This window comes from Lissotriton vulgaris, chromosome 8 (genome assembly GCF_964263255.1).
Source record: "Lissotriton vulgaris chromosome 8, aLisVul1.2, whole genome shotgun sequence".
In the NCBI taxonomy this organism is placed as follows: Eukaryota; Metazoa; Chordata; class Amphibia; order Caudata; family Salamandridae; genus Lissotriton; species Lissotriton vulgaris.
This window is the reverse complement of record NC_141696.1, coordinates 187,533,007-187,555,919: the sequence shown is the minus strand read 5'-3', so window position 1 is coordinate 187,555,919 and position 22,913 is coordinate 187,533,007. Positions and strand designations below refer to the sequence as shown.

Sequence of the window (22,913 nt, the reverse complement as noted above, 5' to 3'; positions counted from 1 at the left end):
TGTGCTAAGCGTCCATAGATACCAAGGACAATTACATCTGTAGGAGTAAACAAGTCATGTCTCAAACGACTAACTCTGCAGAACCTACTTAGAAAATACATTATTTTCTGCATGATTTCTATGACAAACTTGTCATGGACTGGTGGAGCACACGTACAGATTGAGTTCCTTGACCTACCGTACATTATGAAAACTAAAGGGGGGCGGGGGGGGGGGTTCTTTACTTACAAGTAGGCGAGATTAAATAGTAAACCAAACTGATTTAAATGAGAATATCACACGCATGGATAAACATATTGCAGTAAGACAAAACAGCCTTAAATTGGTTACCAAAGAAACAATTCCAAAAATTAACACACCCATTGCAAGTTATGGACATCTCACACGGCTCGTATTCCTAGCAGCTCGATGGTGAATGTTATGAAGCTCCCTTCTTAGTTCCAGCAACACAACAAAATACATCATACGCAGTAAAGGTCTCAATCCAAACAGATAAAAGTACCTAATTTCACAAACAAAAGATAAAGTACATAAATATGAGATCCAACCTTATCTTGAGGCTGAATGAAGAACGGACACCACCGCCTTGTAATTCTGAGGCTTCGCCATTCCGATTATGTTAAGGTTGTGCAAGATCGATCATTGACGCATTCACTAGATGTCAATTCGCAAAATGCTTCAAGCTGAGATGTTATAAGTCTCAAATAAGGATACATATCGTGTGCATAGCATTACACTGGTTCTTACCTTCTACTGTAACAACAAAAACACATCACCTGGTGACGCGGGCTTTGCAGCTGAATACAACCGTTCGTAGATTTGGGGGCAATCGATGGCTGGTAAGAGGGTCAGGGAAGGCGAAACCAAAGGCTAGAAACCGTAGTGCTATTCCTGGAAAAATATCAAGAACCAAACAAAACAGGGGCACCTGAAACCGTTTGAGCAGCTTGTTTGAATTGGACATAATTAAAATCGGGGATGATGAAATAACTTTTATGTAGAGAATCCTAATTAATTTACCTAAACAGTTTAGGAATATGTGATTGAAACGAAGGTACTTTGCCGAAGAAACTAAGGTCTGGGTGCACATCAATTAAAATTAACGGACGCCCCAGGGTCCAATTAATGTAGCCTGTGGAAATAGTTGCCATTTTACAGGCATAAAAAGATTTGAAGTGTTCAGAAGCAAACAGAGTTAAATAACATTAGTAAGAGCCAATTGCCAATACTACAAACTGTAGTTTGAGAGGGGGTAATAACACCTCCTCCTCATTTCCCTCCAATCCTATGGCACAACAGAGTATGTCCCTGCAAGCTACTCACACAGGGTCGCCTTAAACAATGCGGTTTCATCTCGCGTGTACCCACAATAATACCACAGTGTCTCCTACTTGCCTGAAGGTATCCCCACTTTCCTACGCCACAGGGCCTATTACCCCAAAACCCGCGAAGATTCTATTTGCCCTTGATCAAGTAGCAACGTTGGGGCCGAGCCGCGCCCCACCTGGAGCTGAGGGAAGCGCCCTCCCTCCTCCTCAGAATAAACCCGTTCCTGGCTGACCGCCGCCTTCTGCGTTCCTCAGAGGCTGCCGGGCTCCATTTGTCCCCGGAACGCCCGGACAAGAAACGCGCCACACAATATGGCCGCCTCCTCCAACTACACTGAGAGCAACTGTCCCCACCCGAAGCCGGACCGTAATTGGCTGACTGATACCTCGTGGGGTGTTCGCACGGGACTTGTAGTCCGTCTGCCTGCAAAGTCACAAACCTGAAGACGGCGCATTTGATGTGTCGTTCCTACGTTTCCCAGAACCTAACGCTTCTCCGCCCCGCCTCCTCGAATCCTACCCTGCCCCCTCCTTCCCCAGAGGAATGATGTCATTGTTAGAAAGCAGAGAGAACTCTGCATTCATTGTGCGTCTGCTGCTCTGCACAGGGGCAGCGTCGCAGGAGAGGTCAGGCAGAGCAACAACACAGGCCAACAGCACGGGGGAGTAGGAGAGCAGCAACACATGGCAATAGCTGCATCCAAAGAAGGTCAGGCACATACTCCAATCTAGAAGCAGCATCATAACGGAAAGCAATCACAGCAACCAGAACACAGAGCAGCAGCTTCTTTGAGAGGAGGACGGGTGCAACACATGAGACGCTGGTACAGCATAAAACCTCCACTCATGTGCGGCTGATCGGCTCGAGAACCCGCTCTGTATCTACTGGGGAGACCCCCACAGCAGGTAAGCTGAGCGCTGAGCTGTGATTCCCTCAGATCTAGTGTACCGACATCACCAATGCAACTTGTGTCTGGCGGCTTTTTCTGGCCCTCATGCATATGCACAGCCAGAATTTAGGATTGCATATGAAAATGCGGCGCAGGTCCCAATCAAGTAACGGTGTACAGTGCCCACCACCTTCAAATGGAGGTTCTAACTAAATCACGTTGTTCGATTAATTTTCATTTTCTTCAAAGATGCATTTTATGCATTTATTATTCCCGCCTAGCTATCCAGTTCGCTGCATTGACAATGTTTATGGTAGTGCTGTCCCTACTGTATTTATTGAAGAATGTAGCTTTTTGTCCGTATTTTATGTGCCTTTATATAGCATTTAATACACAAAACAAGGCGCTTGCGGACGAGTAGCACCATACTCCTCGTTGTGCGTGGATGGAATTGAGTGCCAACATGTTGCGCTATAGCAATGTTCTGTACATATTTGACAGTGCTCAAGGGACAGGAAGGTTGATCAGCTTTCTTGAGGATAGGCCCTTTTCCGTGATCTGGGAGAGAGCCCCGTAGTGGTGTTTCATGCTTCAAAAGCTTGCCTGGAGAGTGATGCTTTAATTTCTTCTAGGAATAGAAATTGCTTCTGTTGGGTCCACAGCTTGGGCTGAGGTGGACAATCATATATTTCAGAGCTTTGTGCAAAGAATTCTGTGGGTTCTGCCTCTTTTAATTTTTTATAGTTTATCTTCACTTAGTAGAAGCATATGACTGGCTCTCAGATGTTTGGTGCGGGTAAAGGGATGGGCAGTTGTTTCACGTGTAAGTAGCTGCTACCCAGTAGATCCCAAGAGTAATGTAAAGCAGCTTGAATTTTGTTCTGGATTACATTGGAAGACGGTGTAGAACTATCAGGATAGATGTAATTTAGTTGGACTTTGTACAGCCTGACAGCTGTGGTTTGGATTCTTTTGAGGTTTTAGGGATCACTCCTTGGTAGATGTGAATCCTTTACTCATGGAGTATAAAATAAGGAGAGTGAATCTGATGTTTTATGTTGCTGAATGCTACAATGACCTGTGCGGAGAAAGAGCTTTGAGTGAAACATTTTTCTCAGTTTTCTCTAAGTGAGCCATGATCTGCACTCATTCAAAGACTGGGGACATATGCCATATTTGCATGACATATTGCTGTAATTCCTTATCTACAGGATTCCAACTTAGATGGCATTCTGACACCAGTGAATGTGGGCAAGGCACTCTTAAGGTGATAGCAGAGTCTGAATCATTCTCTTCTAGGCCCCTGTCTCGTTGGAGTTCATCCTGAATTACTTGTATTATTATTTTCCAATTACTTGGGTATGAGAACAGAAATAGAGAGAATAAAGAGTCTCATAATCCATTTTATAGCGGAATGGTCGAAGTCTGTTCTTATCTTCTCTCTGCAATTATGGAAGAACAACATGATCCTTTCTAAGACGGATCTAATGAACCCTATCTAGTTTCCGAAGCCATCAAGCAAGTGTTGTGGTCGATTTTTCAGAGCTTTTTCCAAGAGCAATCTGAATTATAACAAGCGATCACAGAAGTTATTGATATTTATTTACTTTTTAATTTTGTTGGTGTTTAGCTATTCATAATGTTATATATGACCTGTTCTGTTCTTTTCAGGTGAATTAGTGGAAATAATTCTTCTGGATGGTTTCAGGCCCAGATTGCAATTGCACCATTAAGCTGATCACTAAATTGTGCCCCGATTCATGAACCTGCCAGACAAAATTCTAGACTAGAAAATGGCCATGGGTCACATTTCAGCTTACTCCTTAACTTTATTTCTTTCAAGAGTGACGTTTCAAATATATGATTAAGTGTATGGAAGCATACTTCATACAAAGTCCATTTGCCTCCAAGGTAGTTCCTTCGTAATTGGAAGCACATCTCTCTGTTTTCTGTTCTCTCATTCACAAGCTGTACTGACGTCTTACTGATTTCCCTCCCATCCAGCATTTGAACCGTCTTAATGTGTCATTACACTAATGTTTGTAATGTGCATGACACTTGGGGCTGCAGGGCATTGCTAAAGAAACAGGTGTGCCTCACACACCTCGAGCAGTACAAATTGTCAGCGACATACACTGCACAGCCATTATCACTTTATAGGCTCGATATTCTTGGCCTTCTGTTTAAGGCAAGATTGTTTTTTAAATTCTTATTACATTTCCTGACACCATAGCAATGGAGATTAAAAGCCAGTATCACAGGAATTGAATTATATTATCCAGGTTCACCTTGTACACTTCTAGTAATAGGCATGTCACGATGATTAGCAGGTATGCACTTAGAACATGTCTTGGTTTGAATCCAACGTTCCCTTCAGCACTCCACATTTTTAGTGCAGACATTCCCAGGTACGGCTAACATTTAGTTACTCGCCAATAAAACTTTTGCATGAACATGGGGATTTTCAATGGGCCCTAAATTTTAATCCTTTCCTAGATCCCCGAGTGAATCCAGTAAATTTGATCACACCTGGGTTGTTTGTCTGGATTTCCATTTAAACCTCTGCTTTCCCACAGAGCTTCCTGCACTGTGAATCCGTCAAATATATGGGCACTTGTCCCAAGCTTGTGTTCAATGGTCATCTTTTTAATCCACAACACAGCTAACGCTTGCAGTCATTTATTTATTAGACTGCTTATCGGAGATTGGCCTCAGCAAGCATTTTTTAGGACTAGACAAGTTAGTGACACATCATTTTTGTGTAGAAAGTCTGCCTTCTTATTTCCACATCTGGCACTGGCAGACAAAAAAAATCCAATCCGAACATGTATTTCCTAGCATGTCACATTGCTTCGAAATACAGGGACGGAGGTGGCCTTTATTGTCCAAGATTAACTTGTTTTCTGTACCAAAGCAATTTCGTTTCAGTGGAAGGATGTACCATTCTTCTAGAGTTGCCACCAAATTGGCTATAAAATCATGTACTGTCAAAAAAGGGAGGGGAGAGGAATAACCGGGTACACCCTCCTCAATAGTAAAACATGAACAAAAAAAATACCTAACAAGTAGGTTTCAAACTTGTATAGCACCTTTTGCGAGACTTTTGTGTTCAATAATAGGTTTTGAATCCGCCCTTTGCTTACCAATACTTGGCATCATTGTCAGTCTTCTTTGTTGCCTTCTGATTGGGCAGTGCTTGATACCACTTCTTTTTTTTAGGTCGAAGCCTGCATTGCGGGGCATGCCCTGCTGCAGGCAGAGAGATATTGTGAGGAGAAGAATTCAGTACGTCGTGAAACCACGCCCCTTTTTTCCATTGGCAGGTCTCTCGAAACGGAGGCCTGCCATTGGAAAAAGCTCCTGTTTAGCAGATTTGTCTGCTCTGGATCCCGCCTCTCGAGGACTCCATGACCTGCCTTACGGTAGCACAACAATATTTTCAGAAATATTGCCTTGGCAACCATGAGGCAGGTCAGGGAGTCCTGGAGGGGCGGGATTCAGTATCCGTTTCCGCCCCTTTTTTTTGTTGTTTTTGTTTTGTTTGTGCCGTCATTCCTGAGCGTTCCTCGGCGGTGGAGGAGGTAGGGGAGAAACAGTGCTTGTTAGATATCTGCTGCGCTGTAAAGGCTATACTGGGGAACTAGGAGGCTGTATAGGTAATGCGCAGGTCACTAGGTATTGCAAGGAACTCACCTGCTAAGGGTCACGAGACGGAAAGTCTAATGTTTGTTTCCATATGATATTGTGCAACACTTTATCGGCTGTATTCTACGTATCAGAGGTGAGAAAGCGCACTGTGTTAATGTGTCTGCTGCAGAGGGTCAGGGGTTTGAATCCCGGCGCGGCCGCATAATAACACCGTGGTACTCCAAATGTACGAGAAAGCAGAGGCTTTTGCTGCCATGCTATGCTCAATAAATCGACCGTGGAGAAATATGGCGGGGGGCGTGTTGAGAGGAAATGGGCGGGGCTCGCGCGGCAGACATACTCTCCTCGCGGCGGACCATCCCAACTCATTGGGGCCGAGCCACAAAAGCATTTGTGTGTGTATGTGCCCGGAAACGTCCAACTCTCTCCTATATATCAGTAAAAGTGAAAAGAGGGCCCAGTGACGGTCCTTTATACTTGTGCTAGTTGCATATGTATAATCCTTGAATATTCCGTTTCATTCCCATTCAGGTGTTTTGCAGGCTATTCACAAAGTCATTTAAGAGCACTGCTTTAAATACTCTAACACGGTGGTGCGAAACGTCGTCCTGTGTCTGCATTTGTTTTTACGAAATGACCCTGTCTACAGCACGTACATTAATTCAGAACAGGCCCAAGTCCCTGCTTGAGCTGAAGACCGAACAACGCTGGAATACTGAGAGGTAATCACCGCTCTGTGCTGTCCGAGCTGTGCAGACTGCAGCTCACGCACTAACTGAGACTCTCCCAGATCATGTAAGTGTTGTAGAAAGGGCACTTTCTTCAAGAAATGCAGGTGCCACCCGTGCCTGTGCTCTGCACTGAACGGCATGCCTCGCTGAGCTCTGTGGAGTGAATGTCACCCCCTTGCTCCCTTCTTCCCCCGGTCCAGCCTGCTTCCCTGTAAAGGAAAGGGAGCTGCAGCTGAAGCCACACGTGCCCCTTTCAGATGTAGGGGCGCCGCTCTGTCCAAGGAGGCAGACCTACATAAGCACAGAGACACGTCACTGTGCAGGAAGCTGCACTGACATCAGAAGTGGCCAAAGAGAAATGGCTAAAGATGTCCATTTAGAAGTGAAGACAATTCAAAGTAGCTGCTGATCAATTCAGGCATTGCAAAGGGAAGTTAAGAGGAGCTCAAAAAGGCCACTCTCCCACACAAACACACACACACACAGCTCTGACACCGCACACTCGCTCTCGCACACGCAGACACGCAGTCCCTCACCCTCACACCCCCACACCCTCACACCCCCGTCACCCTCACCCCGTTACCCTCACCCTCCCTCACACCCACCACCCTCCCTCACAACCTCCCCCCCACCCTTACACCCTCACACCCTGTCACAACCCCATACACTCACCCTCACACCCCCTCACCCTCAAACTCTCTCACCCTCACACCCCTTACCCTCACTCACCCTCACTCACACATCCTCACCAGCATAGCATAACAAAAGATAGCATAGCAAAACTCAACAAAGCATAGCATAGCATAACAAAACACAACAAAACATTGCATAACAAAACATAGCATAGCAAAACAAAGCATAGCATAATAAAACACAAACATAGCATAACATAACATAACAAAGCAAAGCAAAACATAGCATAGCATATCATAGCATAATAAAACAAAGCATAGGATAACAAAACATAGCAAAACACAACAAAGCATATCATAGCATAACAAAACACAACAAAACATAGCATAGCATAAAAAACACAGCATAGCAAAACTAAGCATAGCAAAACTCAACAAAGCATAGCATAGCATAACAAAACACAACAAAACATTGCATAACAAAACATAGCATAGCAAAACAAAGCATAGCATAATAAAACACAAACATAGCATAACATAGCATAACATAGCATAACATAGCATAACATAGCATAACATAGCATAACATAGCATAACATAGCATAACATAACATAACATAACATAACATAACATAACATAACATAACATAACATAACATAACATAACATAACATAACATAACATAACATAACATAACATAACATAACATAACATAACATAACATAACATAACATAACATAACATAACATAACATAACATAACATAACATAACATAACATAACATAACATAACATAACATAACATAGCATAACATAGCATAACATAGCATAACAAAGCAAAGCAAAACATAGCATAGCATAGCATAACAAAGCAAAGCAAAACATAGCATAGCATATCATAGCATAACAAAACAAAGCATAGGATAACAAAACATAGCAAAACAAAACATAGCAAAACACAACAAAGCATATCATAGCATAATAAAACACAACAAAACATAGCATAACAAAACATAGCATAGCAAAACTAAGCATACCATAATAAAACACAACAAAACATAGCATAGCAAAACAAAGCATAGCATTATAAAACACAACAAAACATTGCATAGCATAACAAAACATAGCATAGAAAAACAAAGCATAGCATAATAAAACACAAACAAACATAGCATAACATGACATAACATAGCATAAAAACACAGCATAGCAAAACTAAGCATAGCATAATAAAACACAACAAAACATAGCATAACAAAACATAGCATAGCAAAACAAAGCATAGCATAATAAAACACAACAAAGCATAGGATAGCAAAACAAAACATAGCAAAAACAACAAAGCATAGCATAGCATAAAAAAACACAACAAAACATAGCATAGCATAACAAAACATAGCATAGCAAAACTAAGCATAGCATAATAAAACACAACAAAACATAGCATAGCAAAATAAAGCATAGCATAATAAAACACAACAAAACATTGCATAGCATAACAAAGCATAGCATAGCAAAACAAAGCATAGCATAATAAAACACAACAAAACATAGCATAGCAAAACATAGCATAGCAAAACAAAGCATAGCATAATAAAACACAACAAAACATTGCATAGCATAACAAAGCATAGCATAGCATAGCATAACAAAGCATAGCATAACAAAACAAAGCATAGGATAGCAAAACAAAACATAGCAAAACACAACAAAGCATAGCATAATAAAACATAGCAAAACAAAGCATAGCATAATAAAACACAACAAAGCATAGCATAGCATAACAAAACATAGCATAGCAAAACAAAGCATAGCATAATAAAACACAAACATAGCATAAAATAGCATAACAAGGCAAAGCAAAACATAACATAGCATAGCATAATAAAACACAGCATATCATAGCATAACAAATCAAAGCATAGGATAGCAAAACAGCATAACAAAACAAAAAACACTACGTAGCATAGCATACAGCATCTCTCCGTACCTCCACAGCATCCCTCAGGGGCACCACATCATTATTCGATACCACAGCATCACTGAACGCCACAGCATCACTCGTTGGCCATCACATCACTCGGCGCCACCACAGCATCAATTTGTGCAACCATTCAACAACCCCTTTTCAAATATGTTCTCTCAATGTTTCAAGCTTTATTACAAATGTCACAAAAAGATGTTAATATTTCACTTCTGTTCTTGGATTTTCGTCACAATAAAATGCACTGAACATTATCTTCACAAAAGTTATTTACAAAACTTTAAGGCTATTGCCATTATAAATTACTGTAACGTTTATTTAAGTATTAATTATTGAAAACAAATTAAAAGCCATTGTTATTTGTAATATCAATGCATGTAAGTCACGTAAATACAAGACATATTGCATTACAAATGCTATAGGTGTCACATTTGCGAAAGTTTTAACTATTGGCATTGTAAATGACAAAGCTATTAATTTCGCTATTTTCAAAAACAAAACATAAATAAAAAATGTGTCATTTACAATACCAATAGCTCAAACTTTCCTAATGCGAGACCTATTGCATTGCAAATGCTTGTTTCTCTGGCGCACGGACCAAGCACAGATTAATTGTGTTTGATTGGTGTCCCTCCACTGGCCATCTGCTGCTCACACTCTGATTCAAGAACTATTTCTTGTAGAGAAAAAAAAGCGATGCTGCAGTCAACAATGGTTGCGTCATAGCTTTTTTTTCATACCCCCATCCTGTGTCTTTTCCCCCTCGCGACAGAAGGGTAAAACAAGCATTTACAATGCAATGGTTTTGCCTTTGTTAAAGTTAGAGCTATTGGCATTGCTCTTGACATTATTTTTATTTATGTTTTTTTAACATAAATAAATGGCATTGTCATTTACAATGCCAATAGCTTAATCTCTCGCAAATGCCACACACAAACACCCACAGAGAGCCCCCCCCACACACACAGAGCCCTCCACACACACACCCACACAGAGCCCCCCACACACACAGCCACACAGAGCCCCCCCACACACCCACACAGAGCCCCCACACACTGCGAGCCCCCCCCACACACTGCGAGCCCCCCACACACACTGTGAGCCTCCCCCACACACTGTAGCCCCCCCCACACACTGCGAGCCCCCCCACACACTGCGAGCCCCCCCACACTGCGAGCCCCCCCCACACACTGCGAGCCCCCCCCCGACACAGGAATGACTGGAGAAGGCCAGGCGCTGCGGCAAGTAAGGATGGTGGGGAGGGGCTTTTCTGCGTGGCCAGGGTCCAGTGGCAGTACATTTCTGGTCATGGGCCATTGAGCACAGCTCCCAGGGATCCAGCGACCGGACAGTCTCCACTGTGTAGGTAGGCAACAAGGCGCAGAGCAGGCACCAGGAAGGGCAGTCGGAAATAGCCAGTGCCCGCTTTGTCTGAGAAGGCCGCCTAGGAGCAAGATAGCAACGCAGCCCACGGCCAGCAGAGCAGGTAGGCCCCAGCAGAGCTGTAGGGGTCTGCCCTTAGACTACAGGAGCCGCACCTGCACCTGGAGACGCCCGCCCCTACTCCCTGAACCACCTCTCCCAGGGCGAGGTGCCCCGCAACAGATGCTAGAAGAAAAGGGGCCCGGTGGTGTAGCAGCGCCGTAGGTACTGCGTCCCCCCTGGGACACCGGTTGGATAGTCATTTGATTCGAGTAGTGTGTATGGTGAGTGTCCCGGGCCTCAGGCACAGCAGTGGGCAGGGATATATTTCACGGTGCTCACAACTCTCCGCACCTAGACTCTGGTCAGTAGGCTCCTCCGTGGTCTGGCAGGGAGCAAGTTAGGGCCTGTGATGTGCCACGTTCGCCTGGTCCCGCCAGCTGTCCCTAGCCAGACACCTTGTGGCAGCGGGCCTTGATTAGGGTCTCTGCAATAGTCCGCTTGCCAACATTAAGCAGCATCGCAGTAACTGCTTCAGCTGCAGGGTGACTCCAAAGTCAAAACCGGGGACACAGGTGCTTCAAAGGTGTATTGGTTGCCAGGATTAATGTCGGATAAGGGGCAGCAGTGCGGTGCTTCCTGGCCTAGGGTGCATCCGCCATGGGAATCATATTCACTCCCTGCACTCTAATACATCATTCACCCACCAATGTCTCACACACAACTGTCTTCCCCAGAGGTTGCTGTACACGCATCACCCCCACTCAGCAGGTATGCACGGTTTAATGTACCCTCGGTGCAGTGCTCGATTGTGGGTGTAATCTACACAAACATCACAAGCGGTGTCCTCACCCTGCCCCTGACATGGAGCCCGGCTCCCCTGCACAGTGCACTCCCCCCATCTAGAGTGCACCCGGCTTCCCTTCCTCTCCTCGTAGCCTCCTACTACGGGGAATAAACAGATTTTCCAGAGACCTGGTCTGCTAATGCGTTATCGATCACACATGGCGATGCACTGTGTGAGGAGGTGAGCTTCCACCATGCACCCCGGGGTGCTGCTCCGGGGCTGCTGTAAGGAGGCTGTGTATAGAGATGTATCACAGCCCCCCACGTCAGGGGTGGGGACATAGGGGGGCATGGTAAACGGAAAATTGGGGTTTCTGTGCTTTTCTCGTGGGGTTTGTCGGTGTTAGCTCTTACCATATAGATGTCACTATCGACCATGTTACTTGCGGCAATTTTACCAAGCACATGAAAATAAAAGACCGAATATGCCCGGCTGGGTTCGAAACCCGTGGCCTGCCGGCGCACAACCAGCTGAGCAACTTCAGCCCGGTAAAATGACTTATACACGCATTGGATGCATATAAGGGAGCATTTATAGAATGTATGCATGTGTGATCTCCTATGCTGAGGGAGCGGTTTCTATGGAAGGGGTGAGCTTGAAGGAGCACAAGGGGCGGCAGCCCTGAGCCTGGAGCATGTGTTCAGCGTGTGTGGGGGTGCGCATGTATATAGAGGCGTGGTGTGTGGGGGTTTGCAGCATTGTGGGACCATGGGGTTTCTCTGTGGAGATTAACGAGGCAATGTCTGTGTGCGCTGGAGGGAGGTGGGAATGCTGTATTTTCTGGAGAGATGGGGATGTGTGTGTCTGGGTGCAAGTGTGTGAAAGGGGTGTAGAGGAAGGAGTGATTTATGTGTTTTTCAGCAGGGAGCGCTCTGATTTTAAACAAATGGCGCAATCAGAGCCGCCCATTGTGCAGCGCCGGGGACACTTGGCGCTTTGTTTACAGCCGTGATACCTGAACCTTCTGCCTGGGGGCCGTGGGGAGCCCCGCCCCCAGCCCAGCAGGCAGCGCACACAGCGCCTCTGTCTCCAGTGGCTGGGGGGGGGGGGGGGCGGCACAGGTACATTAAAAGGGAGTCCAGGCACCTTGAGAGGTAGAGGCGGGAAGCGCCCCCTCATACAGTGGGTCAACTCCAAGAAATGAGCGCTCGTTAAGTGGATCCCGAAAGGGCAGGGATCCCCCCTGGCTTGGGAAGTCCCAAGAATCTCCGGAAACTGCACTTAAAGAAAGTTCCCTCCTCACACTTCCCGACAGACACAATCCTTACGAAACAAAAAAATGCAGACGCGTCTGCTCTTTATGCAAAGTAACCGTGAAGAGAGGCGCTATATGACAATGAGTACACGGAGCTCCCAGTACTGCGCTTTAGCACCCTCCTCCAATGTTACGAGTAACAAATAATTTCAGACAAGCGTTATCTAAAATCGGTCTGGATTGATCCAGGGGGTAATCGTCTCCACCCACTCCCCGGAACAATTCACTCAAATGGCTCGAGATAAAGGCCCCCATCAAACACCACCTAACATGTGTGTGCACAGTTTACGGAGGGCTCTTTTTCATCTGCATTCTGGGATGTGTGGTCCAGCATTTCTAACACAGAAGGCACAATAGCAAGCGCCTGAAAGCCATGACAAAACTAACACAGCAGGAGCGTCTCACGCCTGACATGGGACAATCGCCCCCACCCACCCCTCTTCCGAAAGTCACCCGAGGGCGCGAGGCAACGACTGGATAATATGAAAACTCTCTCCTTTTTCAGTTGACATGAATAAATCACATTCAAACGCGTTTTTGCCATGAAAGTGAAAGAAGAATGTGCGCTATTCTGGGAGAATAAGAGGCGTAATAAAAAAAGTGCGATAGAGATTGAATTCTGCTCTGCCTGCAGCCCTCCTTCCTTTCTGCCGCCGCCCCTCCTCAGTCGGAGCTCGGCAGCGGGAGGGGGGGGCGAGAACGGGCTCACGGGGGAGAGAGAGGAAAGATTAACATAGAACGTAAAAAAACATATACACATTCAAAACTAACCGCACTTACCTGAATAAGTGAGTAGCGTCGGCCTATGTCCACATGATTATATAGGAGAAGCCCGTCCCCCCTTAAGTTGTTCTGTGTGACCCTCAAGTGCGTAGACTTGTGCAGGGGCCTTCGCGCGCACTCCTTGTCACTGTATAATCCTCCCGAGCATGCTGGTACAGTGTGAGCTGCTTCTGGCTTGCAGGATTCTACGGAGCTGGCCTCGTGTTCTCATGACTGTGCCAGGGGAGCCTCACGTCACTAGATTGGTACAGTTTGAACCTCACAGTCCTGGAATCTCACAGCGTGAGCCTTGTCTGCGGGACTGGACAGAGTGTACAATGTGAGCGCCTAGACATAAAACGTGTACTGTGTGAGCCCGCTGTCCTTACCATCGTCCGGCAAGATGCCCATGTCTCTAAGAATGGACGTTAAGAGCGAGTAGCGAGGCCGTGTCTAAGGGTGTTCCGTACGAGCCTCACATCCACGGGTGTGTGCACTAAGGTGTGTCCAGGGTGCCAGAAAAAGGAATCCGCTTAATATCGTGCACTGTAGTACATTTACTTTTCGAGGTGAGATGACAACTAGATGTTGTTCAGCTGCGTCTGCAGGAGGGTCCCCGTCCCTCTGCAGGCCTCGGAGGAAGGAAGGGTCACTGGGAGTTCATAGCAGACAAAAGAGCGGCCGGATCACAGCGCGTCCCCACATTAGCATTCTGGCCTTTGATTCCAACTGGCCCAACAAGCGCCCGTACAAAACACCAAAGCCTCAGTGAGAGCTCAGCCCCCGGATTAAGATGTCGCGATGTGTGCCTGGCATGAAGATGCATGTCAAACAAGGAACAATGGCTGACCTGTGCCTACAGTACCGTGCCCGCCCTGCCCACGTCAGGACTGCAGCAGGTTTGCGCTCTCCGGGGGAGTGTCAGACAGACTCTTAGTGATTTGCGCCCACAAACCGAAAGCACTAATGACGTCATTTCTGCTCTTGCTAATATTAGAAACCAAGACCAAGATATTAACTTATTGTTATATCTTGGAGAGCGCTCCGTACCTGGCCAGCAGAACGGTTCCAATACAAAGCACTCAAACCTCATTGAAACAGTACGTTCCCAGAGACGGCATTTTAGGTCATACTAGAGATAATTCCCATTTTTATCATCCTCATAAAAACGTGGTTAGGGCTAAAGGTATTTAAAAGCCCTCTGTAAAGAACTATGGATAACGCCAATCTTACACCCCATCGACAGCGCTTACTACTAGCCAGAGGAAAGACAACGCAAAAAGTAACCTGGATTGTCGGATCTGAAATCAAACAAGCATTCAGGCACTTCGATTAAATGAACCCAAGTCTCTAAGCACTCAAATGTGACACCTTGATTGCCGCATCCCAACCCTCTAACTGTGCGAAACCTTACATTGCACGTCACGGTGTTTGCCATATGTCACCAGGGTCTCCTCGAAAAATAGCGATCTACTTTGAGACACGTCCTTTCTGTTGCGGTGAGTGTACACGCGTAGTTTGAGGATTTCATCGAATACTACATTCAACCCTAAATGAATGCGAGTTTATGCAAGGCGCTCCGACGGAATGGCACCCAAATCTGTTTCTACGAGATTCCAGCCTATTTATAATCAGGGGCCTGGTTTTAAACGGACTGGGGTGTAACAACATTTATTTTCCGTGTTTTGGTGCGCACATAACATGCCACACAGCCATCTTCTGAAAATTCAAAACACGTAGCACATTTTTTGGAGCAGAGAATTTACCACATCATGCCAGCCAGGGGGCACTTCGAAAGATCAGAGGAGACCTCTAGCCTGGACAAGACGCCCCCGCCCACCTTTGCGAAGGCCAGTTTATACAATCCGTTGCAGAGTATTCCAATAAAACGTTGGTTTCTGCGAGGCACCCTTCTTGCCGTCAGGGAGTGTCCATCCCTTACCTATTGTAGACGGGGAGCGATGGATCGCACTTATTACCTTTACAATCTTCATTTTAAAACGAGTAGAAAGACACCGTGCATTACCGAGGGTGGAGTTCACGAAGCCGCTCCGGCTGTACACATAATCGCTCCTCGGCAAACTCAGGGCGGCTCCAGCGATGACGCGGCGGCTCAAGATCCAATCCTAGCGCGGCGGCACTGAGGGGGCTCGACCGCCTCAGCCAATGGCAGGGCAGCTCCTTCGTTCTTCTCCCGCTCCTCGGACACACTGACAGCGGGGAGGGAGGGGGGGGGGGCGGGAACAGACACACACGGCAAAAAAAACAAAGCACTCACGCAAGCAGGAAGGCGGGTGCCGGCTCAATGCCGGGACAGATTCGGGGGCGTTCCCGGCTTTTGGCTGACGTCGCGTGACGTCGGCAAAAGCCAAAGAATCTCGGGAACGCCCCCGTGTCTGGTCCGGCATTGACGGACAGGCCCCTCGTCCAATGGCAAGGCTCCGTTTACGGAGCCAGCCAATCAAGGACGAGGGCCGAACCAAGCCACACTACAGTTCTCAACAGGTTTTCGCCTGCGCCGAAAAGATGCGCAGAGCGCATCTTCGGCGAGGCAAAACCTAAAAAGCGCTATGAAGTAGCCAGCCCTGGCCGTTTCTTAGTGCTTTTTTTCCCTTGATCAGCTTTCCTGTTCCGCCTCCTGTCTCGACATCTGCAATGCACAAGCGCATTGGCAGAGGTCGAGACCTAAAAAGTTTGTGTATCAGTGCAAACCACAGGCATTGACCACAGAGGGACAGATTCAGGAAGTATTTCATGGTACTGAGATACTGTGAGAATTGGAGTCCTTGATGCAGTAGGCAGACAGCTGCCAACCTGGTATCTTTCTTGTGCCAGTTTCCCTGTAAATTGTTGTGCTACATTTTCAAATGTTTGTGCAAAGATAACTCTTGCATCAAAGAGAATTTAATTTGTGTGAAGGTAAGTTATTGTTGCGTTTTCAAAGTGGGAAATCTTTTATTGAAGGTTGTTTGCTGCATGAAAATATAACAGACTGGCACAGATACTGGGTGATCAGTTTTGCTGCATAGGTGCTATAATTTCATTCCTTCGTGTTCATCTAGCTGTGCAACAAACCTCCGTCTCCCATTGGGTAGTGCTTTCTTGGTAGAGAAAAAGATTAGGAAGGTCTTTTATAAAATTAAACGTGAATTAGGGGCTAAGTTGTAGAATTTGGAAACCATAGAACTGGGTTCCAATTCAGCACTGGGAAGATGTGTAGAATCTGGGCAAATTACATTGTCGTTGATTCAAATTGCGAATACCTGTGTTAGCTGGCAAGAAAGTTCATTCATTTAGCCACATGATATTGACATTTGGTATTACCTGTATATCAAGAGTATGAATTTTGACAGGACCAACACAGTATTTCTACCTTCTGAAGTTGAAAAATGAGTATCATTAAGTTGGCTGATAGAACAATGCTTGGGAATAGCAAAAACTGCATTATAAAGTTATTTCGCAGTAGCATAAAACGATTCTTTAAAATGCAACCATACCCTTGCTCTCTAGTAATGTGCCAAGTATATGTACCCTATACATGCTGGGTTACGTTACCCTGTCTCAATTCTATCCTGCACACACCATTCCCCACTATATACAGCACTTCAGGTTCTAACGTCTCCACATGTAATAAGAGGTGTAATCGGTAAAGCTGCTCTTCTGCAGAGCTAGTTCGGGGCTATATCAAATATCTAAAATAAAAACAGAGAAGTGTGGTGAGGCGTTGTGAAGGAACAACGAGGGAAGGTCAAACATGGTGATACATGAAGGGGATGGAAAGAGGAAAGCAAGGTTCTGGCTCACTGTGTCAGGCACCTGATGAATACTGAACAATCAGTCTAAAGCTTATCTCTAATGGTACTTTGAGGAAGCTGGGTGCTCGTTGCAGTAACCCCACTTTTTTCCTGGTACTTAATGCAACTTTGACTGAAGTGTACTGGGTTCCTGCTAACCAGGTCTCCAGCACTAGTCTTAATTCCCTAAAACTGTATAATTGTTTCCCCTATTGATAATACCTTTAGCTCCCACTGTTCTTCTCTAAAAAAAAATGGTACCCTGGTATCTAGTGCTTGCAGTACTTAACTGGTGCTCCAAGTGCTGCAGCAGTAATTGTTGACTTTGCGAACTGAAAATAATCCCTATTTAAAAACGTACTTATCTGAACAATTTGCTTGTGGTGCCTAAGCATACATAAGGATACTTGCTATTTTTATGAATTGATGTAGATCTCCTTCTTGAGTTGTGTCACATTTATTGACTATTGTGTGTATTTGCGGATGTCTTGCACTCCTCAGTGATAAGCCTATGGCTGCTCGACCACTCTACCCCTAGAATAGCCCCCTGTCGACTCTTAAGGGAGCCCCTGGACCCTTTGCACCATATATCTCATTTTTGTATATGCCGACTTCCTACAGCACTCTTAAGACACATGTATCATCCAGGCGAGTGCCATGTTTTTATGGAGATTTTAAATATTTGACATCTGGTCTTTGCAGCCTTGTCTATATTGCAACAGGCTAGGGGCACATTTAAGACTGCTACTTTAACAGCTGTAGACCAGATGTAAGGAAAGAAGCTTACTTTCATTGTCTATCCTGTTAAAAGAAGTATATACCGCACCTTTGGGTAATGTGTAGAGGACTTTAATTTAACTTTCACCACTGAGTACACACATTTTTGTTCACTTTTTTGTCATGGTTGAAACTGGATAGGTGAGGTTTAGTGGCTTAATCTGCGGATCAGCGAGACATGACTCATTATACTAGGGTTCTCACAGGACGAGGTTGTATGTTTGTTGTAGGTGGAAGGCAGGGTTTTAGTACAGATAAGTATGGACCTACCTAAGGAGGAGTTGACTTCTTAATTGCATGTTGGGCCCTCCATTACAGCATCAGTAGGGTAATTGTTCCAGTCAGAACACCATTCTCACTCCAGATGTAATTAACTGTCCTGGCACTAGGGTTAGCCCTAGTACATTGACCACAATATTCCTTTATCGGTGTACAGACCAAAGCAAGCCCGGGTCTAGCTCTAAACCCTAATTAAAGAATGAACCTGTCCTCAGCCCTGCCCGTCCGCCCATCCTTTTATGCAATTTTTTAAAACAATTAAAAAATGTAAAATAAAACAGGTTCCGCAAACTGCGTTTTTAGTAACTTTTGAACCGAAAATCGGCAGATTATGCAACAGATGGATTATGTGGCAAATGCAGCAAATCCATAATTATGCGACAAACTCCTCAGCAGCACATTCGCATAATTTCAGTGGCTCTCTGTATGATCTAGCAACACATGCAATACATCCATACTTCTTATTCTTCCCATATTACATTGGATTTGCATTTTCCAATCAGTGCTTCTCTCTTCTCTTTCTTCTGCTTTCTTCCTCGTCTTTCCCTATCACAATTTGTATTCGTTCTCTAATACTAGCACCCTTTGCAATTAATTTCAAAGTTCTCCTAGATCTTATCGTTTCAGGGTGTTCCACCATACAATGTCTGTTTATTAGACCATGTTTTATATTTTTTTCTGTTTGTAGAAAACTTTTTCTGAAATAAAAAAAAAAAGGAATCTTGGGACTTGACTTGTGAGACGAGAGGCAGGAATTATATTTTCGCAGCAGTCCTCGAGGTTCTCTAAAACTGAAAACGAAAGCCTTGTTAGTTCCCAGACTGTTCGTAAAGGGCTAAAAGGGACGCTGCAGAAGCTTTAAGTAGCTGCTTGTCTTGGAAACGGTTAATAGTTTCTATCTCCTTTGCTGTTTTGACTCCAACTGAGTCCTGGCGGCTTGTAGCATTTGGCAGCTGTGGGTTCTCTGGACAACAGCTCGCTGAGTGCCCGCGGGGCTCCCTGTTTACAGAAGAGGATAAACAGTCCGAATCACGCTGGCTTACCCCAGACGCACTTTCACGCACATGTTTTTTGTACACCGAGTCCCATATTCGAGCAATTGTTGCCGGCGGGGCAATTCCTTAAAGAAAGTAAGGCTGGTTGATTAAATTCGGCATTCCCGCCTAGAAAAAAAGAGCACAATGCATTTCCTTCCTCTTCAGTGCGCAGTTAAAGGAACGCAGGCCCCCGACTGCCCCCTTTGTTTTCCAGGCCTTTCTTCTTCTGAAAACCGTGTTTTCCTGGCTTTTCCATTTGGTATGCAGGGCTTTCAATTCCAGTGGGAGAAACACAATGAAGCTCTGATGAGCGCAGCCCTCGATGGAAGCAGCCCCCCCCCTGCTGCAGAGACTTTTTTTTCTTTTAAAGGAATCTACGGGCGCTGTCAGAAGTTTAAAAAATAACTTTAAAAAACCTACTGTTCCAGCGCCGGACCATAACATTTCCCCCACCAAGCCTCCCACTGGGTCGCCTTTGTAGCATTGCCAGTGAATAGCAAGAAGAGACTTTGCAGTTTCTTTTTGTGCGAGTAGAGTGCTAGGTTTATTGGGAGGAAAGAGGTCGTGTTACTACTGTGCCCCCCCCCCCTCATTAAATGACCCCAGAGCCCATAGTCCGGAAGTGCAGCCAGAAAGTGATGCGTACATTGGGCCTCCAGGTGCACATACCACGCAGTGGTTGTGGCGTCACAGGGTGGCCCTGTCCTTGAGGACACTGAAGAGTTACTACAACTGTTTTCCTGTGGTGTACGTTGGGAAACGCTAAGGGGGTGGCAGTTTCCTCTACAGGGACGTAACACGAAATGATGTGCCCAACTCCACTGCAGACTGTGAAGAGAGGCCTCCAAATCTCCTATATATCACAAATATTCCATGACCTGAATAGAGGCCCCCTAAAGCAGGGGCGGCTGGTGACATTTGAAAGTGGTGAGCCGTAAACTAATTTGCATATTGTACCGCAGCGATCGAGCGCAGCGAGCGAGCCCGAACCACCTTGCATCCATCCATCCATCCATACATCATTCATGCATCCACCAATCTATCCACCCACCCACCCTGCATCCATACATCATTCATTCATGCATCCACCCTGCATCCACTCATCATGTATGCATGCATCCATACATCATTCATACATCCACCCACCCATCCTGCATCCATACATCATTCATTCATGCACCCACCCATCCATCATGCACCCACCCATCCATCATGCATCCACCCATCATGCATGCATCCACCCACCCATCCATCCACCCACCCACCCTGCATACATCATTCATTCATGCACCCACCCATCCACCCATCATGCATCCACCCATCATGCATGCATCCATCCATACATCATTCATGCATCCACCCATCCATCCACCCATCCATCCTGCATCCATCATTCATTCATGCATCCATCCACCCATCATGCATGCATCCATCCATGCACCCATCCACCCACCGAACAATCATTAATGCACCCACCCTGCATCCATCCATCATTCATGTATTTTTATGACCATATAAAAATAAATTATGGACTCTAACAAGCCTTTAGGATCGATGTTGAAGGATGTGCCAGTTTACATATTACATCACCCCTACCTTTTTATGCTGGAAACCTTCTACCGCCCATGTATAAGCCCTAGGTATGTACTATACAAATTCACATACAAACATACACCAACATGCATGCAATAATAAATGCATATATCATGCTATTCCGCCTCTACCGTTTGTTAACATTTTGAAATTTTATAACCTTAGTTCAAAGAGTACATTATATTTGTGGTGACAGTTGTTAACTCATTTTCTGGAAAATGTTTATAAAATGAAATCTGTTGAAGGCTGTTGTTGCAACTATCAAAAAAGAAATTCTGAGAATTTTTACATTTCCAAAACCCCATGCCGTGAAATAAACGGGTGGCCTGGAATAGACGCACACATTTCTGCAGCAGATGCTGTAACACACTGAACTATCTCAAGTCATTTGTGCAAGCTAGTTTACTGCAACACCGAAAAACACACACTTTTACCTTGCTGCCGGTCCCGCACACGTCACAGGCTCACAGCGTCCCTGGCCAATCCTGGCGCCAGGGGCACAGGTACCCTCTCGCCCGCAGCACACCCATTAGGGCTTCTGATGGGCATGCGCAACGCCGCCAAAACACAAGTGCACATGCGTGGGCACGGGTAATAATTCACCCTAAGTCCCCACGCATGCGTACTTGTGTTGCCGTCTGTACAATCATGTCAATGAATCAACATGACGTCCGCCCGGCGGTCTGACGTCATGTTGATTCATTGACATGATTGTCATGAGGGAGCTGCGGGCGGCGTCGGGCAGGGGGGGCTACGCTCCCACGCCCCAATGGACGAACCGTGCCTGCCCTAAAGGCTTGGGGGCCCTTGAAGGATTGGACCCTTACGCCGCAGGGGCCTGCGTTACACCCCTGCCCCTCTATGTCCATAACGGCGACCTGGTCATGTTTCAGCTGGCGTGTGTCACAGCAGGCATCCCACACCAATTCCGGCCTGAGGGGGAATGTCGCGTGATATAGTACGCTTTGGGATCCTATTGGCTCACTTCTATGTGGCCACTCTGGTGTTAGGGATGATTGTTCGGTAACAGGGCGTCATTGATTACACACTTCTATAGATGCTAGATTCCGGAAATAGAATCTTAGTTGGTTATTCCCTAGGTGCCTTCCTCGCTCAGTGCTGTTCAAGTGGTCAAAAGTGTATATGAGACTGTAGGAGTGATAAAGGGAATAGTCGATGAGAACTTGGATTCTTCAGAGAATGTGAAGCAGGCTTTGAACGCCCATCTTTTTTTATCAAGAGTTAAAAACAAGCCTTGCCAAAGCAATTTGGTCTGGGTTTAATGCGGTAACGCAAACAACGTTTGCACATTAGGGCACTATGCTCGTGAGAGAGCCAGCAGGAGTGGATTGAAAGGGCTTTACTTGTAAAGAAGTCTCTCATACAGCTCAGTGTAAGCACTCGAGTGGCGGAAAAGGATACACCCAAACAGCCAATAACATTAGGGGAGATATTAATATTCCACTGGGCTCAGCCAAGGCGTGATTGAAAAAGTCGACACTAGCTAAAAGATGATGGTCAAAGAAAATCAGTGGTTGAAAGGAGAGGACTTAAAGCTCACTCTACGTATATGGTTAGCAATAGGTGCGTTTGACATCTGCGCTGTCAAAAAACAGACTTCAAAAGAGGTGTTGCACTTCGAGCATAGGTTTTACCTGTAGGTAGGTCTTACATGACCTTCTCATTTGGGGTATTATGCAAGAGGTATATTTTGCAGTTGGTAGAGAACTTTTTTCTTAACATGGCAAACCTATTACAATTCTCTCCTCATATCAGTTTCTGGATTAATCTGTATCGACAGTCATGGTCTCAAAAATGTGTACATGTTTTACGCTGAGCACCTTATATACACAGTATTTCCTTAAGCCGTACCACCCTCAGAACAACAATATCCTGATGATGTGTAATTAAAAATTTGAAGGTTCAGTGTTTTTG

At 45.5% G+C, this 22,913-nt stretch overlaps 1 protein-coding gene across 1 annotated transcript in view; it reads left to right on the top strand.

Annotated features, from left to right (window-relative positions):
- Positions 1-1,877: 1,877 nt before the first annotated feature.
- RAB30 (RAB30, member RAS oncogene family) overlaps positions 1,878-22,913 on the top strand; it is a 166,916-nt gene continuing 145,880 nt past the window's right edge. Inside the window, exon 1 of the mRNA XM_086933914.1 lies at positions 1,878-2,234. The gene's annotated coding sequence lies outside the window, so the exon portion shown is untranslated. The remainder of the gene's footprint in view (positions 2,235-22,913) is intronic.